We start from the raw sequence: 22,208 nt of genomic DNA on the forward strand, positions 1-22,208 counted from the left end.
TTGCAAACAAAAAGTTGGTGCATGACCATGAAGCTTTCCTGGATCGTGTCGTCTTCAATGATGACTTGACATTTTATGTAAATGGAAATGTGAACACACATATTGTATGTGTCTGGAGGTCACCAAATCCCCACGAAATGGCACAGTTGAAACGAAACTTCTCTAAATTAAATGTTCCTTGTGTCATATCCCAGCGGATAGTTTAAGAGTCTCTCTTTTTGCTGTGCAGCAACTGTAGCTGGTGCTTTGTATCGTGATGCATTGGAAGTGTGGCTCTTTCTGTAGACTGGAAGAAGCTGAAGAGCAGAACTTTATTTGGCAGCAAGATGGTGTGCCGTCTCTGGCGTGACAGACTACACGATTGATTAAACGACGTTGGTTGTAAGGCGCGGAATGACAGAGCTTGTTACGCATGATCTCCAACATCACCCGATCTGATGCCAAGCGATTTTTACCCTTGTGATTCATAAAAGATCATATGTATCAACCTGCGCTACAAGCTGGAGTTCGTGACTTCAGAAACAGTACTGAAACAGTTGTTGCAACAATTACCTCTGACACAGCAATCAAGCTTTGGGAAGAACTCGCCTATCAGCTCGATGTGTGCTGTGTGACGAATAATGCTCACATCGAACAGTTGTAAGGAGAACTATTTGAGTTGTTCTTTCATTCAATATTTTTACAATAATGTAAGCTAAATGCAATAAATGTTACAAAGCCTTCAAACCGGTATATTCATTTTGAAACACCCTGTACTTTTATCACAGCAGTTGTCTTTCCATCATCTCCTATACATATGTTAATTATTAGGTACAATTACATACTTTTTTGTTACATTGAATATGAAACTCAAATACATATGTCAGACACTGGTAACAAGAAACATTTCTTTCTAAATGACAATATCAGGTAGTATACACATCATTATTCAAGAAAATTTTAAATATCATTCTTGGGATCAAGTCAGGATTAAGAATTTCTTACTATTCATTTACCATTGCTTTCTCACACACACTTAGGTCATTACATATATATCAAGACCAGGACAATAATTTTATATCCTATTGCAAGTGATTTCTGCCCACTTGTTTTACACATTTGGCAGGCCCATTTCCTCTATCTTTGGCACAGAACCATTTTCATCACCATTCATACCCATTTCTGTAGAACCGTCTATAGATATTAATCATATTAGATTATTCATTTTAAACATTACCTTTATTTACTCTTGCATCTTTCTGCATAGAACCATTTACTTATTTATTTTTGCTGCATGTTCCTATTCCTTTTCACTGTACCCACTTTACTTATAATGTGCTTAATCATTTTCTAGTGTGCCCATATTATTTATCCAGTACTCTTTACAAAAACATTCACCTTTAGTCATATTATACAAGGAACATTTAGTATTATTAAAATTTTTATCATTATTCACATTCAGAATTAAAAAAAAGAAAACTTTAGTATGGTTTTAGAACCACATTTCAAATAACTTTCAACCAATGCGAATTTCAAACCTGAGGCAACTTGTTAGTATCGTTGCCCTAACACCGGACTATCTATCACTATGACTTAATATTACTAAGAATAAAAAAAAATTAATTTTCACCACACTGATTCAACCTAACAGAGAAGAAGGAAAGAAGACATTCAAAGTTCCTAGTGAAGAAGAGGAAGGTTGCCAACACGAAAAGAAATGGAAGTAGTGCTGGCAACGACTTGGGCACCTGGTTCTCGTCAGCACCTGACAATGCAAAGAGTGCATGTCCCCTGAGAGTTCAACATTTCATTCGTCATTGACTTCTGTGAACATGCAACTTCAGGTCAACTATATTTCCAACTCCTAAAGGCTTCCTTGAACTAGGGTACACAAGAAAATAAGCATTTGCATTTCAAAAGGCACATTGTAAATGAATTTGAATTTAGAAATTTCATTATTAATTTCACTAGATTTTTCATGGGTCTTCACTAAAACATAATATCCAAGCATAAATTTAGTTGTTTTAAGGTTATTATCATGCCTTTTAGATCTAGTGGCCGCTTTCTCTTTCATTCTCTTCTTAACCAACTCTTTTTTCTTATGTGGGTTAATTCCTACAACAGGTGGGAATTGCATGATCTCTTCAATAATACTTTTACTTTTATGGTCCAACATAATTTCTTCAGGGGTAAAACCTGTGGTTTCAGGGTATGAGGTGTTCATGGTCTTTTCAAAGTCAGTTACAAATCTGCCCCAGGCCTTATGGTTATGGTGACAGTAGGTTCTACCTAACCTTCCTAATTCATGCATATATATTTCGACAAGGTTACTAGCTGGGTGGTAGGCCAAAATATTTTTAATTTGAACATCATGTTGCTTCATGCCTTCTTTCCAGATTTTTGAAATAAATTGTGGTCCGTTATCAGACAAGACTGCTTTATTTTTACCAGTTGTGTTAAAATACTCAGTCATCTTGCTAAAGACTGCTTGAGCAGTGGTTTTCCTGATTGGATATAATTTAATAAATTTGGAGAACACTTCCAACAGTACAACAATGTACGACCAGTTCCCTGCGGTTTTAGGTAAAGGACCATACAAATCCACTGACAGTAATTCTAACGTGTCCTCTGGTACTGTATTCTGCACAAAACCTTGATAGACTTTATTTGTTACTTTTGCCCTCTGACATACATCACAAGATCTTATTCTCTCAGTAATTTTCTTAGCAGCACCTACATTAATCATGACCACATCTGTTAACTTTTCAGTACACTTTTTGGGACCACAATGCCCTAAGGCAAGATGAAAAAATCAATCACTTCAGTCTCAAATTGCCTAGGCCAACACACCTTCCATTCTTCAGTACTGGTATTCTTTCTCCTGTATAAAACTCCATTAAATAGCTTGCAAAATCACCTGATTTGTGGGAAGTCAGGGTTACTAAAATTAAGTTTCGCTGACTTCCATATATCATCCTCATTCTGGTGGAACCTCATGCTTTTACAAATTTGCTCAATTATTTTCCTACCTGGAACTTCCTTAATATATCTTATATGAAATTTGCCATCTTCATTACATTCCCACAGTAAATTGTTCATACCCTCAGGCAACTGTAATAAAGCTTCAGCTACGTGGTTGTCACTACCTTTAATATACAATATCTCATAAACAAACTGTTGTAAGTACAGGGCCCATCGATTCAACCTGCTGGTAAACAGTCGAAAGTTTTTCAAAAACGTTAATGCCCTGTCGTCCGTATGAATTATAGTTTTATGTCCCCATAGATAATTCCTAAATTTCTTTAATCCCCAAATAATGGCTAAAGCCTCTTTCTCTGAAATAGTATAGTTTTTCTCATATTTAGTTAAAGTCCTACTAGCAAAAGCAATGGTCCTATGTTCTGTTTCCCCAGATTCTATGTTTTCTTGAAATATGTCAATGCCAACACCATAATCACTACTGTCTGTAATCATGTGAAATGGCTCACTTAAAACTGGATGATGTAAAATGCTTTTCCTTACTAATTCAGTTTTTAAATTTTCAAAATCTTTCTGACATTCAGACGTCCAAACAAATACACTGTTTTTCTGCAACAAGCTGTTAAAAGCTTGCCCCTTCACAAATTTGCTGTAAACCCACAAAGACCTAAAAACGCTTTTGTTTCCTGTTCTTTGGAGGAGGGCACTTTTCAATAGCATTAAGCTTTTCTGGGTCCTTGCCAATCACAGCAGTGGTTATTATGTGTCCCAAAACTTAATTTCATGTCTCACAAATTCACACTTTTTTAACTTCAAAGTCATGTCCCCTGCTTGAAGAGCAATAAGGGTTTTGTTTAACAGGTCATAATGTTCTTCCCAATTATCTGTAGCAAACAATAGGTCATCTACACATACAGTCAATCTGGCACAAATTTCTTTTCCTAAAACAGAATCCAAAGCCCTAATGAAAACGGAAACAGATGTATTCAAACCAAAGGGTACAACTTGGTATTGGTAACATTTTGCTGCAAACAAAAAGCTGCATAATTGCTAGAATCATTGTGTAATGGGATTCGCCAATATCCAGGAGTGAAGTCTAGACTAGTTAGATATTTTACGTTATGGAACTTTTGTGATAAATCATCTAAATTTTCAGGTCTGTTTACTACTCTCCTAACAATTTTATTCAGTGTTCGTGCATCAATGACTACTCTTACAGCTCCATCTTTCTTATTGACTGTAATAAGTGGACTATTGTATTCACTATTGCTTCTCTCTATTACCCCCTATTGCTACATTTTATCGATTTCAGCTTGTACTGCTTCTTTCTTAGCTATAGGTATTGGGTATGGTCTGACAAAGAATGGTTCATGTTCCAGGACATGCATATAGTATTCAAAGTTATTTACAGCACCTGGTTTACCAGAGAACACTTCCTTATTATTATTCAATATATTAAATAAATTCTCTTTCTGTTCACATGAGATCTCTTGGATAACACCAACAATCTCCCTAGAATTGTCAGTTTTTTGTTCATCCTGCAATAAATCTTTCACATGGTATTTTTCATATAGTTGGAATTAACCATCATTTTCAGATTCTATTTTTAACAATATGGGTTCTACATTAACATTATGGACCTGGTTGTCACTTTCAAATTTAATTTCTATTGTATTATTCTCCCTATTAATTTTAACAGTTCCACTGCCGCAATCTAAAATTACTTTTTCCTTGTCTAGCCAATCAATATCTAGAATCATTTCAGCACTTAGTTCAGGAATTACTAGAAGATCATGTCCAAATTTTTGACTTTCTATTTCAAAGTCCATCAATACTTGTTTTTGAATGGGCCTACTGAACTTACCCATAGCTCCTATAATTTTTACTCCTCTCATAGACATTATTACTGGCCCTGGTTTACATAAAGTGAGATCAAAGAATGGTTCTGATATGGCACTAATTTGGGATCCTGTGTCTAAAAGCACTTGCAGCTCAATGTTATAAACATTTACAGGTATTATGGGTTGTTTAACAATTCTATGTTCCTTTTCCTCCTGTTCTTCCCATAACAGATCCTGTTCAACCATAATATCTTTCCAAGAAATATTACCTACTGATTTATGTTGTATATCAGGTGGCCCTTTGGGTTTGTTGACCTCTACATCTTTACAGATTTTCAACAGTTCACGTTCTACTATATGTATATCTGGATGTTATGTAGGTTTCTGTAAATCTATTTCTTTCTTTACATTAAGTAAACTTGCCCTAATATAGTGTCATCTGGGGGCTCTTTCGGTTTTGCTTCGGTTATGCATTCCGGATTTTGTTTCGAAAAGATGTCATTAACTTTTTCGTAGCCTCTTTCTGTAAAGGTATAATTATGTTTGTCTACCTCCGAAAACTCATCTGTATCTGAATCTGTAGTCTCTCGTTCATCTGAGCTATCACTAGGCTCTATTTCGTTATCAGATTCAAGCAGGAAAGCAACTTTTAAACAGTGAGGCAGATTATCTCTAGATGTTTCAGTTACTTTGTTTTTTGAATTATTTTCTACAAAATGCACATCGTTTGGACACTCAGGTACTTCCGATGTATTACTTTGAACGATTTCACCCTTAACTTCATATTTAGTATAATGGTCATATTCTTCGATAACCTTCATTTCATTTTCCCCTTTGCTGTCATTCTCAGGTAATCGTGCGAAATTCCTACTAGACCCTTCTGCATTAGAATCACAAAACACCTTTCCATCAACAATAACATCATGTGCACTGCTTATAATGTCATGTTTATTAACGTCCTCCTTTACATCACTTTCACCTATTATTAATTGTGCACAAGTCTTTTGCTTGACATATTCCACCTTCCTTTCCTCTTTATTTATCATAACCTCCCCACATCTACGTCTTTTACCTCATACACATCAGTAACAGTACAAATATTCTCCTTTTCACTCGCATTTTCTGGCTCTCTTTCATTCTTTAATAATGCCTTTTCGCACGATTCTGATATTGAGTTATCCTTATCATACGACATATTAACTTTATTTTCAGTTTCACCTTCGTCTATTACCGAAACCGGCCAACGGAAGTGTCCGATCCCGCCTCTTCTGTTTCTCTCTACGGCAGCTATCTTGTTCTGACCTCGGCCATTTGTGTGTGTTGATGAGTACAGTGTACGGAGCTCTGGCAAGCGCGGCCCCGACCACAAGTGATCACATGACTCGCCACTATGTATCACTCCGCGCACATCTCCCATAGGCGCGTCCTTAACCTTCCTGCCCCGTATTTTACATCCTTCCTTCTCGAATTTATTATTTGACATCTTTACTGTGGGCCCAAAACCAGTTTCCGCGTGAATCCGGTCCGTAACACACGCGGTTTTCAGTTTTCCACTTCGTGTCTATTTTGGAAATTCCGCGCCATATATCCCCTACAGCGCGTCGTATAGTTTCCCCTTCCTCTCGCGCGACCTCTTTGAATCGTGTTTACTCGAAATCTATCGTTCTCAGGTCGTTCATTTTGGCCATTACTTTCTTGCGAATAATTGTTGTTATTATTGGGACGAACTTAGCGATTTCCTCGCCAATGGTCTTCGTCTTCGACCCTTCCCAACCACTGCTTCCCTTTCATGTCCCTTGACTATGTATGCTGCTCGGTATCCTGGACGACATCATCCAAGTGTCCGGACCGTTCGCCGGATAGTTACGTTATTTAAGGAAACTGGAAGTCTTCAGCCACATGTGAAACGTCAACCGCGACCTGCAACAAATGATGATGCCCAATTAGGTGTTTTAGATGCTGTCGCTGCTAATCCGCACATCAGTAGCAGAAAAATTGCGCGAGAATCGAGTATCTCAAAAACGTCGGTGTTGAGAATGCTTCATCAACATCGATTGCACCCGTACCATATTTCTATGCACCAGGAATTGCATGGCGACGACTTTGAACGTCGTGTACAGTTCTGCCACTGGGCACAAGAGTCATTACGGGACGAAGACAGATTTTTTGCACGCGATATATTTAGCGACGAAGCGTCATTCACCAATAGCGATAACGTAAATCGGGATAATACGCACTATTGGGCAACGGAAAATCCACGACGGCTGCGACAAGTGGAACATCAGCGACCTTGGCGGGTTAATGTATGGTGCAGCATTATGGGAGTAAGGATAATTGGCCTCCATTTTATCGATGGCAATCTAAATGGTGCAAGGTATGCTGCTTTCCTACGTAATGTTCTATCGATGTTACTACAAGATGTTTCACTACATGACAGAATGGCGATGTACTTCCAACATGATGGATGTCCGGCACATAGCTCGCGTGCGGTTGAAGCGGTATTGAATAGCATATTTCACGACAGGTAGATTGGTCGTCGAAGCACCATACCATGGCCCGCATGTCCACCGGATCTGACGTCCCAGGATTTGTTCCTGTGGGGAAAGTTGAGGGATATTTGATATCGTGATCCACCGACAACGCCTGACAACAAGCGTCAGCGCATTTTCAATGTATGTGCGAACATTACGGAAGGCGAACTACTCGCTGTTGAGAGGAATGTCGTTACACGTATTGCCAAATGCATTGAGGTTGACGGACATCATTTTGAGCATTTATTGCATTAATGTGGTATTTACAAGTAATTACGCTGTAACAGTATGCGTTCTCAGAAATGATAAGTTCACAAAAGTACATGTATCACATTGGAACAACCTAAATAAAATGTTCAAACGTACCTACGTTCTGTATTTTAATTTAAAAAACCTACCTGTTACCAACCGTTCATCTAAATTTGTGAGCCATATGTTTGTGACTATTACAACGGCATCCATCACGAAGCGAAAAAAGTGGTCCTACTAAAAACATTCATATTTCTTTACGTACTACACGAATATGTAATGAAAAATGGGGGTCCCTATTTAAAAAAGCGCAGTTGATATCCGTTTGACCTATGGCAGCGCCATCTAGCGGTCCAGCCATAGCGCCATCTGGTTTCCCCCTTCAAGCTATACAAGTTTCGTTCTTTGTAGGTTTTTCGTTTGACGCTTATTTCGTGAGACATTTGGCCGGGTCACGATCAATGGACCACCCTTTGTAACACCCTCCTCAGTTTCAAGATGTGCTGCGCGCTGATGGGATGCATAGCTGTTGAGGTGGAACAGTCATTAACGGGCAACACCTGGGGAACCTGCTGCACCTCAGTTGAATAGGGCTTGCTCAGGAACGCGAGGCTCTGCCTCAGTGGACCCCTATTTCTCTAGCGCCCGTGGGACCGACTTGGATCCTCCGAAATTTGCTGCGTCCTAGCGGGAAGGATGGACAGCTGAATGGTACCATCACCCGTTCTAACAAGAGGGCTCATGTAACTGGTCGTCCTGATTCACTCACTAGGAACATAATGCATGCTGTTTTGCAGAATATTTTTCTTATAGTTGAAAGATGAGAGGGTAGTTTTGAGAAAGTTTCGCCATTTTACATACAGAAAGGCTTACAAGGCATTGCTGGCACCTTTCTTAAGCGCTGGCGCAATGGGATTCTGTTGGTTGAAACATCTAGCTCACAACAAGTCAAGAACCTTCAGAAAGCTCAATGCCCCAGGGAGTATGCGATAGAAATTGTACAACATCTTGAACTACACCAAAGGTGTTGTGACTTCCAGTGTTCTACTTGACACTCCCTGAGAAGAACTGAAAGCCGAATGGCCCCGGCAAGATATTGTCGACGTACAAACGTTATTAAATGGGTGGATGGCTATCTTGTAAAATCAGACTCTTTTATCCCTACTTTTAACAGTACCAAACTACCAGAGCATGTCAAGCCAGGTTTCCTAAATCCAATAGGGTATTTTAAATGCCAGCACTTTGGGCACACTGGTCTTGACTGTAAAGGAGAAGCCACTTGTGGGAAATGTGTTAAAGCGGAGTTGGTCGCTCCTCTTCTCCACAGTGTGTCAACGGCTCTGGGGATCACCTTGTGTGGAGCGGGAAACCAAAATGACAAAGGGTATTGTGGCCTTCTAAACTGTCCACTTTATTTTCTAGTCAGCCCTTACACGAGCAGGAAAGTTCTGTACACTTCTTTAGTTGTACCGGAAGCTATTTCAGCGTCCAGTTTTCTACATCTACATCGTATGTGATTATTCTTCAAGCCAAGTTCATGCAGCCTATTTATGGCCAAAAATGTTCGAGGAAAGACATTTAAGAACCATGTTTTAAAAATATATGACATAATACGAAGGTATTCTGGTATTTTTATGCGACAGTGTAAGAGGAGCAATTCCGTCAGTACTACCTGGACAAAAGCCTACAGCAAAAATTGGCTAAGCTTGATCGGAAAAGGCACAAACCATTTCGTCGGCGCCAAAATTCATTCTATCATAATTGATGCGATCATGTGTATGTTTTTTACTATGTTTAAAAGATTAAAGCAGTAACTGGTTCTTATCGTACAACATCGCTGGACTATTTGCGTAGTGAAGTAATTAGAGGACAAAAAAGATGCTCTTGCACTAATACAATGCATCTGCACACATATCAACTATTGCAATGGCAAAATGTGCCGAAACCAGACTATGATGTACTTCCATATCCACCGTATTACCCCTATTTGCCCCCATGCAGTTTTTTCTGTTTTAGTATATTAAAAAACGGCTTGGAAAGGAAAAACACTGACGGAAAAAATCTCAACATCAAGAAATAGTTGGCCGACATAAATGAAAGTTGTTAGGGGTGTTTTTACGACTGGAAGATGATGTCTATTCAGATTTCGAGCTAGTCTCATAAGAGAGGCGCTTCTAGCGCTACCTTGAGATTGCAACTTAGGTTTGCTTTGAATACACGCTGAGCGTTAGTTAGCTTTGAGATTGGATGGGGTGAGCTAATGTTAGTCAAGCCTTTAAGGAAATAAAGATGCTACTATCAACACTTCATTGAATTTGAATGAGGTCGTGTAATAGGGCTACGAGAAGCGGCATGTATGTGGATTTGGCGCTGTACATGAATGCTGGCAACGGTGGTCATGAGAATGTAAATGTAAATGTAGAAGCAGAGAGCTACCGCTGATTGGACCTCAAGGCCTATCCGAATAATTTTTTTAGAAAGAAATGTCAATACATTATCCATTACTTCGGCGAATAATATTTCTTGGAATATTATGCATCATTTACTGCCAGTCTTAGAACCATTCTAAATTTCACTTTTTTTGCAGTGATGACTTGAAATCATTTTTTACGGAGTTGAAAATCAATGCGTACACGAACAAGCCTTGCATGAGACACTCGTGAAGTAAAACTTGATTAACTGTGTTGTGGCCTTCTAAACTGTCCACTTTATTTTCTAGTCAGCCCTTACACGAGCAGGAAAGTTCTGTACACTTCTTTAGGTGTACCGGAAGCTATTTCAGCGTCCAGTTTTCTACATCTACATCTTATGTGATTATTCTGCAATTCACCTTTAAATTATCGGCAAACGTTGTACAGAACCACTTTCAAACTATTCCTCTACTCTTTCACTCTTGAATAACAAGTGGTAAAGAGGAACACCTCAATCTTTCCAGTCGAACTCCGATTTATCTTACTTTATCACGATGTTCATTTCTCGCTATGCAGGTGGATTAACAAAATATTTTGAAAGTAGGAGAAGAATCTGGCGATCGAAATTTCGCGAAGATATCCCATTGTCACGAAAAAAAATTTTTTCTTAGTGACTGCCGTCATAACTCGCATGTCATAGCCGTGACACTCTCTCCCCTATTTTGTGATAATACAAAGTGAGCTGCTCTTCTTCGAACTTTTCTACATCGCCCGTCAAACGTATCTGATAAGCGTCCCGTGTTCATTGCAACGAAAAATGTTCTTTTTTATAGTAACTGCTGTCACAACTCGCTGATCGTATCCGTGACACTCTCTCCCCTCCTTCGTGATAATACAAAATGAGATGTCCTTCTCTGACCTTTTCGACGTCGTCCTTTCAAAGCTATCTGGTAAGGATCCCGTAACGTGCGACAATTCTCCAGAAAAGGACGAACAGCCAAAGTGAAGGCCGTCTCTCTTGCATCATCTAAGTATTCTGTGAATAAAACAGTCTTTGATTCGCTTTCCCCCAACGTTTTCTATGTGCTGGTTCCAATTGAACAATCCCTAAATACTAAGATGAATCAACAACGTTTAAATTTGTGTGATTTGTCGCGTAAGCGAAATCTAATGGAATTTTATTAGTAGGGTATGGTGTTGTACCAGCCCTGTAACGGAAGTTTAATATGTTTTCTTGTTCTATTTTTAAACGATGGCATTCATCTTATGTGATTTGTTTGTTTTGGTTTTTTTCTTTTTTATGAAATTAGAAATATTACTCCAGAAAATTAAGGTTTTTCCAAATGTGAAAACATGTTACAAGATACATTATAGTCATGTACCTAGAAATAAACTTTATATTGATATTTAAAAGCGTTGCAATCGAGATTTTGTTGTCAGTGCTGTATTTAACCATCTATCTACATTTTTGCTCTACCACACAAACAATAATCAAGTGAAGTTAAATTAAGCAGACCTATTATCAAAAACTAGTTATAGGTTAAATATACTTTGAAACTGAAGCTATGGGAAACTAACGCAACCTTTCATTTTCAAAACAGCTAAAATCGTTGAGATATTAATCAAATTCAGATAGTTTGCAAATCTGACGCCTTCTACGGCAAAAGACCTTCTTGTACTTCTTGTACGAGGTACAAAATGGTACAACCGACGAAGAATTATCCTTGGCCTTCAAATCTGTAACCGACGAATTAACAATATATTCCAAATAGCCTGAACATACTATAAATCACTTAAATGTTTACAAATGCTGCCCAAAACACAACCTCATTTCTAACAACAACAAAAATTGTAGGCAATTGCAGAAATTGTTTATAATTGTCTCTAGTGAGCATTCACTCGTGTGATTACAAAGTCAGTCAGTAATCTAAACTAACGACCAAAAACCGTGTGTTGCTAGGCACACTATCGTGTAGGTACAATACTCTCACCTACTCTTGTGGAAGATCTCATACTCTTTATCGTTTAGGGTCAATTGTCGATTTTCGCACCATACAGATATCTTCAGTAACTAATTTTATAATTCGTTTCTATCTTCTGATAACTTTATTATATACTAAACGACGTAATCAACTAGAGAGCAGGATGTGTCGTAAATTGTTTCTTTAGATTAAGAACATCAGAGGGTCTGTAACGATTCCTTGCGGCATTCCAGACCTAACTTGTGTTTCACTAGAAAACTTCCCTTCAGTTTCTGAATTTAAATTGAGCTCTGATCTCATTTTATCTTCGTATTATCCAAGAGCGAAATAAAGATCGTACCTACAGGAAAAATATCATCTCATGGCTGAAGCTTTGAATCCCGTCACAAATGCAATTACATTATCTCCCTGATAAAACAGCAGCTGTTACAATGCGGCAAAGCTGTAGGGACAGTAAAGAGCAAGACATGAGATCAAAGCTAATGTTCCATTTGCAGTATGTGTATAACACACACGTAGAATTCCAGCGAGACGCTAATTAGCATAACAGGATGGTTTCACATAGCATGGCGCATGCAGAAGTAAATTTACGCACAGCCTAAAGCATCAAAGCAAAGCCAAAGCTTCGAACTGGTAATTGTACAGCAGTCCTTTGGTCTCGTCTCGCAGCCGCTGGTTTCGCTCGCCCGGAAAACAAAACAAAAACACTTTGGCTGTCTCTCTTTCGTACACACAGACGGTAGCACGCTGTCTGAAGTGCGAATAAAGAAGTGAATTCAGTAAGGAAACGAACAGAGCAGCACTGTACTGTGTTGTGAGTTGGCGAAAAAGAGATTAAGCCATTCGCGTATTAAATGCAAACCACAAACGTGCCAGTAAGTGTAATATTTATACCACCGTTTTGATTCTGGGCACACACTTCGCTTGGCCGATGTGTGATCGATACAGTAAAACTGTTGGACAGCGAACCACGGTCATAGGGAAACCAAGTTCTTGCAGTCCTGAGAAGTTTCTTCCGTGGACGACACATCTGTCTCGACAAATTTCTTAGTTGTATCCGGCCTTCCAGCAAATCTCCCGTTTCCTGTAGAACCGCAGTGCATTTACTTAGTAAGAGGGTGGTATTCGATGCACTTCTTCCAAGAGGGAGATTGCATAAAATATTAACTGTTGTGATTAGTTTGTGACTAGCTGATAGTTGAGGCCGACGTTCGCATTAACATACTGAGCATCATTTTCATAATCGTTCTGCATTAGAAGGGTATATGGTTTTTAAATTTATCTTTTTCATTTATTTAACCTGGAAATATTATGGACATCAGTCCCTCTCTTACATATAACCAAGTACTGCATGAATTTTAATTTACATTCGCTACAGTAATCATGTGATAAATTACATCCAATTGTATGTGTTGAATGGCATGTTTGTACGTTCTATGGTCATTTTTGGTTGCTTGTTGCACTGGGGAAAGGAGAGAGCGGGCCACATGAGCACGTAACGGCCGCGAGTGCTGCCGGGGTGGACGTGGACAGGGGGATGGATGGCAGTGTGGTCGGATGCCGTACGGCTAGGAACGAAAAGTGGCTGTAGAGCCAAGTGCAAAACACCTCTATAAGAGGGACGGCCAAGGACTCTCCATGCGTGCAGTGTTCATGTACAAGTGCGGGGCTGTGTCACCTGCCTGCACACTTCCCTCACTATCACACCACGCTGTCTGTGGAAAGAGGGGAAAGCTGCTGACACAACACGTTTAGATGGCACTACAGTGGCGCAAGGAACACTTTAACAGCTTACATGCGGCATGGTTTCATATTTCATCTTCCTCAACAACAGGCCGACCTGTGTGGCCGAGCGGTTCTAGGCGCTTCAGTTTGGAACCGCTCGACCACTACGGTCGCAGGTCCGAATCCTGCCTCGGGCATGGATGTGTGTGATGTCCTTAGGTTAGTTAGATTTAAGTAGTTCTAAGTTCTAGGGCCGGCCGAAGTGGCCGTGCGGTTAAAGGCGCTGCAGTCTGGAACCGCAAGACCGCTACGGTCGCAGGTTCGAATCCTGCCTCGGGCATGGATGTTTGTGATGTCCTTAGGTTAGTTAGGTTTAACTAGTTCTAAGTTCTAGGGGACTAATGACCTAAGCAGTTGAGTCCCATAGTGCTCAGAGCCATTTGAACCATTTTTTAAGTTCTAGGGGACTGATGACCTCAAATGTTAAGTCCCATAGTGCTCAGAGCCATTTGAACCATTTGAACCTCATCAACACAGATCACAAACAAAACAAATTTTCAGTGTTATTTCTTTATTCTTTTTGGTGAAGACGTAATAAAATTTTTATTTTGGCATACGTACAGATGGAGAAAATTTCGCAGATTTCAGCCACACAGGCTGCCACATAATAGTGACTTACTTCATTTCATAATCGAAAAAAGCCTTTCACACACTTATGCTGATCGAAATACTGTATCATGTTTGCAACCTCATTATCGAAATGTGGGAACTCTTCATGAGGATAATACAAAATAACTTTTCTTTTAAGTGGGAATTCTGGACTGACCGATCAGTTCCACCGCACACGCACAGCGCCACTTTCAACTGAAATGACAAAAGGTCTCAAAAACTTGAGACTGTAAGCAGTAGCTAGACGGTGATGGTGGTAGTAGTACTTGCTATGTTGATGATCTTAATTGAGTCTGAGAGTTATTTTAGTGTCTTACAGTTAATTACAAGAGTTGTATCTATTGTTTTTTCTGTCTGTGGGCAAGGGTCATTTATTGTAATTGGCTATAAAATTGATATCTTGCATAGTTAGTCAGTTTTGGATCTCACGGTAATAAAAGTTATGTAATCCAGTACTCCAGACTCTGTGGAGCGGCGAGGGGGGGGGGGGGGGCGGCGGCTTGGGGGCTGTCCACTCTTGTTCTCCCTCTTGCGGACACTTATTACTAGTATACTTATATGGATATGGTGCCTGTTCTTTCGGACATATCCGAAACACTACGAATGTAGTGCGTGGACATGTAGGGTGAGAATGTGGGTCTCGCGGGAAGCGTGCGTGAGATAGTCCCTGCAGTCGCACTATCCTCTGTGCCCTGGGAGGCTCAGATGGATAGAGCTTCTGCCATGTAACCAGGAGATCCCGGGTTCGAGCTCGGTCGGGGCACACGTTTTCACCTGTCCCCGTTGATATGTATCAACGTCCGTCAGCAGCTGAAGGAATTAATATATAATTCTAACTTTTTACTGGGGTGAATGCCCATAGATAGTCGATAAAGTAGTCACAGCGCATACTAATCACGTGACTTCCCTGGTATCAAGTAATTTAACTGGGCGTATGATCTACTCACATACTCAAATAGACCGATGTTGCTGATGTTCTAACCGTTTAGAGTTCTCGGTATTTGTGCTGTGATGGATGGTATCGCAATAGTAAAATTTTGATAGAACGAGTAGTTGTAAAACCTGTGGAAACATGTTCAGAATCTCCTGGAGGGCACAGAGGCAAGCAGCTGTCCTCCTGGATGTGGTGACAGTATTTTCTGTCCAACTGAGACGTTTGTTTGTGATAAGCTATAGGAATACCATCAAGAAGAGTGAAGCTAAGTTACTTAAGCTGTTATTGGCCACCTTAGAAGAGCTCAAGGTTTGAAGCCTACAATTATAGCTACATCTTGACCTGTTGTTACTACACTATTCTATATTACCCCTCCCCACCTCCCCCGTGGTACGTGCGTACCGCGTACCTCGCCAGTCTTCAAGTCCATGCATGCCCTGGTGGGTGGCCACTACGTCTTTTTTAATTTTTTAAAATTATATCATTAAAGTCTGTTAGTGTACTTACATTTTAGTCTTTGTCCACTGTGGAGATAACACTTCATTCTTCACTTATTCTTCTTGTACTTTCTCTTTGGAGCTACTGACGTTATTTTGATACTGGGAGAGAGTACTACATAGCAAGAATTGAAAGTTAAGGAGTTGCTTTTTTGACAAACGATGTGCAATTCACTGTAGTTCGTAAATTTGTCATCTTGTTACATTGCTTACAAATTACAATCCAATTATCTGTAGCTTTTCTCTACATGAAAACAGGAGAAGAGGAAAAATTGACAGATGGATAGAGCTTCTGCCATGTAACCAGGAGATCCCGGGTTCGAGCTCGGTCGGGGCACACGTTTTCACCTGTTCCCGTTGATATGTATCAACGTCCGTCAGCAGCTGAGGGAATTAATATATAATTCTAACTTTTTACTGGACAAATTAAGAGCATATGGACTATCAGACCAATTGTGTGATTGGATTGAGGAGTTCCTAGATAACAGGACGCAGCATGTCATTCTCAATGGAGAGAAGTCTTCCGAAGTAAGAGTGATTTCAGGTGTGCCGCAGGGGAGTGTCAAAGTGGTAGGTGGATCAAAACAAAATGTCCAGACACTCTGTGACCAAAATGGTACTGAAACAGAGGATGACAGACTAAAGGCCGAAATACTAAATGTGTTTTTCCAAAGTTGTTTCACAGAGGAAGATTGCACTGTAGTTCCTTCTCTAGATTGTCGCACAGATGACAAAATGGTAGATATCGAAATAGACGACAGAGGGATAGAGAAACAATTAAAATCGCTCAAAAGAGGAAAGGCCTCTGGACCTGATGGGATACCAGTTCGATTTTACACAGAGTACGCGAAGGAACTTGCCCCCCTTCTTGCAGCGGTGTACCATAGGTCTCTAGAAGAGCGTAGCGTTCCAAAGGATTGGAAAAGGGCACAGGTCATCCCCGTTTTCAAGAAGGGACGTCGAGCAGATGTGCAGAACTATAGACCTATATCTCTAACGTCGATCAGTTGTAGAATTTTGGAACACGTATTGTGTTCGAGTATAATGACTTTTCTGGAGACTAGAAATCTACTCTGTAGGAATCAGCATGGGTTTCGAAAAAGACGGTCATGTGAAACCCAGCTCGCGCTATTCGTCCACGAGACTCAGAGGGCCATAGATACGGGTTCACAGGTAGATGCCGTGTTTCTTGACTTCCGCAAGGCGTTCGATACAGTTCCCCACAGTCGTTTAATGAACAAATTAAGAGCATATGAACTATCAGACGAATTGTGTGATTGGATTGAGGAGTTCCTAGATAACAGGACGCAGCATGTCATTCTCAATGGAGAGAAGTCTTCCGAAGTAAGAGTGATTTCAGGTGTGCCGCAGGGGAGTGTCATAGGACCGTTGCTATTCACAATATACATAAATGACCTTGTGGATGACATCGGAAGTTCACTGAGGCTTTTTGCGGATGATGCTGTGGTGTATCGAGAAGTTGTAACAATGGAAAATTGTACTGAAATGCAGGAGGATCTGTAGCGAATTGAAGCATGGTGCAGGGAATGGCAATTGAATCTCAATGTAGACAAGTGTAATGTGCTGCGAATACACAGAAAGATTGATCCTTTATCATTTAGCTACAAAATAGTAGGTCAGCAACTGGAAGCAGTTAATACCATAAATTATCTGGGAGTACGCATTAGGAGTGATTTAAAATGGAATGATCATATACTGTTGATCGTCGGTAAAGCAGATGCCAGACTGAGATTCATTGGAAGAATCCTAAGGAAATGCAATCCGAAAACAAAGGAAGTAGGTTACAGTACGCTTGTTCGCCCACTGCTTGAATACTGCTCAGCAGTGTGGAATCCGTACCAGATAGGGTTGATAGAAGATATAGAGAAGATCCAACGGAGAGCAGCGCGCTTCGTTACAGGATCATTTAGTAATCGCGAAAGCGTTACGGAGATGATAGATAAACTCCAGTGGAAGACTCTGCAGGAGAGACGCTCAGTAGCTCGGTACGGGCTTTTGTCAAAGTTTCGAGAACATACCTTCACCGAAGAGTCAAACAGTATATTGCTCTCTCCTACGTATATCTCGCGAAGAGACCATGAGGATAAAATCAGAGAGATTAGAGCCCACACAGAGGCATACCGACAATCCTTCTTTCCACGAACAATACGAGAATGGAATAGAAGGGAGAACCGATAGAGGTACTCAAGGTACCCTCCGCCACACACCGTCAGGTGGCTTGCGGAGTATGGATGTAGATGTAGATGTAGATGTAGATGTAGATGTTACTCATGCCTCGCCCTGAATTTCGCAGAGACAGCTACTAGGACGCAACCACTGTACGCTATTTCTCCTTCAACAATATCTGTCCCGTCTAAGAGATGTAACGAGTGATCTGTATTAAGATTCCAAACAATAGATCCGTTGGGACAGCAGTTCCTAATCTTTGCCACATTCTTGATCTGCCGTGAGAGCGTGTGGTCGGTACGTCAACTCCAATAATCAACAAAAGTATTGTACAAACGCTTAGGGATCTGGAAGCTTGGAGGCGTGCGGACGTTGCAAGTCACAAACAGTAGTCGAATGCACCTTGCGGTGATAATCGTGAGCACAGTTGTATATTTCGGGCTCGAATTTTCTACAATCTGAAGAGCTCTATTAACCACGTCATGTACAGACTTAGCTTTTCAGCGACTCCGAGTCATTGTCCAGTCTTCGCTTAATCACTACTTCCCGAGCTGTTTTCCAAACTGCCGGGGTCCCACCTCTTCGCAATGCCTCGTTTAGTAATAGTGTCAAGTGAAGTATCAACAGTGGATCTACATTGAAGTTCCAAAGGCATCAGTATAGGCGTGCGTAGCAAATACAGAGATATGTAAACAGGCAGAATACTGCAATGCCTATATAAGACAACGTCTGGCGCAGTTGTTACATTGGTTACTGCTGTTACAATGGCAGGTTATCAATATTTAAGTAAGATTGAACGTGGTAGTATAGTCGGTGCACGACAGAGATCGTGATGAAGTGGGGATTTCCCCGTACGACCGTTTCACGAGCGTAGCTGTATTGGTAAGGAACCAGAGCTCCAAGCCCTAATAGAAAGCACTCAAGTTCAATTAGTTATAGGCACGGAAAGCTGGCTAAAGCCGGAAATAAGTTCAGCCGAAATTTTTTCAAACGACCTAACAGTGTTCAGAAAGGATAGATTAAATACAGTTGGTGGAGGAGTATTTATTGCTGTCAGAAGTAGTTTACCTTCTAGCGAAATTGAAGTAGATAGTTCCTGCGAAATACTATGGGTACAGGTTATACTTGATAATCGGACTAAACTATTAATTGGATCGTTTTACTGACCCTCGACTCAGAAGATATAGTTGATGAACAGTTCAAAGAAAACTTGAGTCTCATTTCAAATCATTTTAAGCTGGCGACAGGCATTAGTCGTCATCCGAAATTGTACTGAATGCTTTCTCAGAAAACTATTTTGAACAATTAGTACTTGAGCCCACTCAAAGCGTAAATTGTTGCGAAAGCATACTTGACCTCTTAGCAACAAATAGTCCTGGATAAATAGGGAGCATCATGACGGTTATAGGGAGTAGAGACCACAAGGCAGTTGTTGCTAGGCTGAATACCGGAAGACACTTAACCATCAAAAAGACACGCAAAACTCATATATTTAAAAAAAAGCTGATAAAAATGCCCTTAACGCCTTTTTAAGAGACAGTCTCCTCTTCTTCCTTTCTGATCATGTAAGCGTAGAAAAGATGTGGAACGATTTCAGAGAGATATCACCGACGGCAATTGAGAGATATACACTACATAAATTAATAACTGATGGTACTGATCCCCCATAGTACACAAAATGGGTCAGATCGCTGTTGCAGAAGCAACGAAAAGAGCATGCCAAATTTAAAAGAACGCAAAATCCCCGAGATTGACAAAGTTTTACAGAAGTTCGAAATATAGCGCATACTTCAATGCGAGATGATTTTAATAATTTCCACAACGAAACTCTATCTCGGAATCTGGCAAAAAACCCAAAGAGATTCTGGTCATACATAGAGCACACCAGAGGCAAGACGCAATCAATACCTTCACTGCCCGATAACAACGGTGAAGTCACTGATGGCAGTGCCACTAAAGCAGAGTTATTAAACATGGTTTTCCGAAACACCTTCACGAAACAAGACGAAGTAAATATTCCTGAATTCCAATCAAGAACAACTGCCAAGATGAGAAGCATAGAAGCAGATATCCTCCGTGTAGCAAAGCAACTTAAAATACTTAATAGAGGCAAGGCCTCCGGTCCAGATTGTATGCCAGTCAGGCTCCTTTCAGAGTATGCTGATACAATAGCTCCATATTTAGCAACTACATACAACCGCTCGCTCACAGAAAGATCCGTACCTAAAGGCTGGAAAGTTGCTCAAGTCACACCAATACCCAAAAAGGGAAGTAGGAGTAATCCGTTGGACTACAGGCCCATACCACTAACGTCGATTTGCAGTAGGGTTTTGGAACATACACTGTTTTCGAACATTATGAATTACCTCGAAGAATACTATTTGTTGACACATAGTCACCACGGATTCAGAAAATATCGTTCTTGTGAAACGCAACTGGCTCTTTATACTCATGAAGTAATGAGTGCTATCGACAGGGGATGCCAAATTGATTCCATATTTTTAGATTTCCAGAAGGCTTTCGACACAGTTACTCACAAGCGTCTTCTAACCGAACTTCGTGCCTATGGGAATATCGCCTCAGTTGTGCGACTGGATTCGTGATTTCCTGTCAGAGAGGTCACAGTTCGTAGTAATAGACGAAAATATCATCGAGCAAAACAGCAGTAATATCCGGCGTTCCCCAAGGAAGTGTTATGGACCGTCTATTGTTCCTGATCTATATTAACGACATACGAGACAGTCTGAGTAGCCCTCCTAGATTGTTTGCAGATGGTGCTGTCATTTACTATCTTGTAAAGTGATCAGATGACCAAATCGAATTGCGAAATGATTTAGATACGATATCTGTATGGTGCGTGAAGTGGCAAATGCCCCTGAATAAAGAAAAGTGGGAAGTTATTCACACGAGTACTAAAAGAAATCCGCTAAATTTCGATTACGCGGTAAGTCACACAAACCTGAGGGCTGTAAATTCAACTAAATACTTAAGTATTACAATTTCAAATAACCTAAATTGGAACGATCACATAGATAGTGTTGTGGGTAAGGCAAACCAAAGACTGCGATTCATTGGCAGAACACTTAAAAGGTGCAATGGGTCTATTAAAGAGACTGCTTACACCACGCTTGTCCGCCCTATTCTGGAGTATTGTTGTGCAGTGTGGGATCCGCATCAGGCGAGACTGATGGATGACATCGAAAAAGTTCAAAGAATGACACCTCGTTTTGTATTATCGCGAAATAGGGGATACAGCGCCACAGACACGTGAATTGGACTGGCAATCATTAAAACAAAGGCGTTTTTCGTTGCAACAAGATCTTCTCATGAAATTTCGATCACCAGTTTTCTCCTCCTATTGCGAAAACATTCTGTTGGCACGCAACTACGTAGGGAGAAATTGTCATCACCATAAAATAAGAGAAATCAGGGCTCGCACAGAAAAATTTAAGTGCTCATTTTTTTCCGCATGCCGTTCGAGAATGCAACGGTAGACAGACAGCATGAAGGTGTTTCATTGAAGCCTCTGCCAGGCACTTTATTGTGAATAGCATAGTAATAACGTAGATGTAGATATACTGTGAAACATCAAACCTCCGACATCACTGCGGCCGGAAAAAGATCCTGCAAGAACGGGACTAATGGCGACTGAAGAGAATCGTTCAACGTGACAGAAGTGCAACCCTTCCGTAAATTACTGCAGATTTCAATTTTGGGCCATCAACAAGGGTCAGCGTGCGAGCCATTTACCATCATCGATATGAGCTTTCGGAGCCGAAGGCCCACTCGTGTACCCTTGATGACCGCACAACACAAAGTTTACGCCTCGTCTGAGCCCGTCAACACCGACGCTGGACTGTTGATGACTGGAAACATATTGTCTGATCAGACGAGTCTCGTTTCAAATTGTATCGAGCGGATGGACGTGTACGGGTATGCAGACAACCTCATGAACCCATTGACCCTGCATGTCAGCAGAAGACTGTTAAAGCTGGTGGAGGCTCTGCAATGGAGTAGAGCGTGTGCAGTTGGACTGATATGTGACCCCTGATGCCTCTAGATACGACTCTGACAGGTGGCACGAACATAAGCATCCTGTCTGAGCACCTGCATCCATTCACGTCCATTGTGCACTCCTGACGGACTTGGGCAATTCCAGCAGGACAATGCTACACCCCACACGCCCAGAATTGCTACAGAGATTTATAGACAGCGCTGCAGCAT

Source organism: Schistocerca piceifrons, chromosome 1 (genome assembly GCF_021461385.2).
Source record: "Schistocerca piceifrons isolate TAMUIC-IGC-003096 chromosome 1, iqSchPice1.1, whole genome shotgun sequence".
NCBI lineage: Eukaryota > Metazoa > Arthropoda > Insecta > Orthoptera > Acrididae > Schistocerca > Schistocerca piceifrons.